An 857-nucleotide genomic window follows, 5' to 3' on the forward strand; every position below is an offset into this window, starting at 1 on the left:
CCAGAGTCCATTGACCTCTGTTGGTGGCTTTTCCGCTGCTCTTATGTATTCACAATCCTCAATTGCATGGGCCTCTTCACAAATACCACATTTAATATTAGAATTAGAAACAAAAGAAACTTGAGAAAGATTAAATTTTTATTAAGGGCATCTAATTGTTCTTGTTGTTTCTTGTGCATTTGTAGCATTTGTTCATTTTGGGCTAAGAGTGCATCATAGCCGTCAAGCTTCATAATTCCTGCTCTCCTTTGTGCAACTGGGGCAGGGGCATTGTCAAATTCCTGAGAAGCTAGAGATTCCAGTAATTCCAGCGCTTCCTCTGGAGTTTTTGTTTTCAGGGAGCCTCCTGCAGCAGCATTCACCAGTGTTCTTGTGTTGGATGTCATCCCATGGAAAAAGATTCTTGCTTTCTCTCATGCTTCAATTCCATGTTGAGGACACTTCCTGAGTTATCCCTTGAATCGTTCTCAAGCCTCATACAAAGATTCGCTGTCTTTTTGTTCAAAAGCAGTGATCTCCGCCTTGAGTCTTGCCATCTTTGAGGCTGAGAAAAATTTGGCCAATAATTTCCTTGCTAAATCATCCCAATTGGTTATGCTTCCTTCAGGTAGAGACTATAGCCAATCTCTTGCTTTATCCTTCAGTTAGCATGGAAATAGCCTGAGCAAGATAACATCACGAGGAACTCCATTTACTTTTAATGTATCACAATAAAGTAAGAAGTTATCAAGATGACTATAGGGGTTCTCCGTGCTTCCTCCAGCGAACTGATCTTTTTGAATCAGTTGCAGCAGCGCCAGCTTCAGCTCAAAGTTGTTAGCCTCTATGTTTGGTCTAACAATGCTTGACGTCTGTGG

General features: G+C 41.3%; 1 non-coding gene across 1 annotated transcript; it reads left to right on the forward strand.

The window, feature by feature from the left end:
• Positions 1 to 423: 423 nt before the first annotated feature.
• Positions 424 to 530, forward strand: LOC133312924 (small nucleolar RNA R71). Its single transcript, XR_009751747.1, has one exon. It is a non-coding gene; the product is annotated as a small nucleolar RNA R71 (small nucleolar RNA).
• The last annotated feature ends 327 nt before the right edge of the window (positions 531 to 857 follow it).

Source organism: Gastrolobium bilobum, unplaced genomic scaffold, assembly GCF_033153095.1.
Source record: "Gastrolobium bilobum isolate Gb01-03AN ecotype WA unplaced genomic scaffold, APGP_CSIRO_Gbil_v1 utg6455, whole genome shotgun sequence".
In the NCBI taxonomy this organism is placed as follows: Eukaryota; Viridiplantae; Streptophyta; class Magnoliopsida; order Fabales; family Fabaceae; genus Gastrolobium; species Gastrolobium bilobum.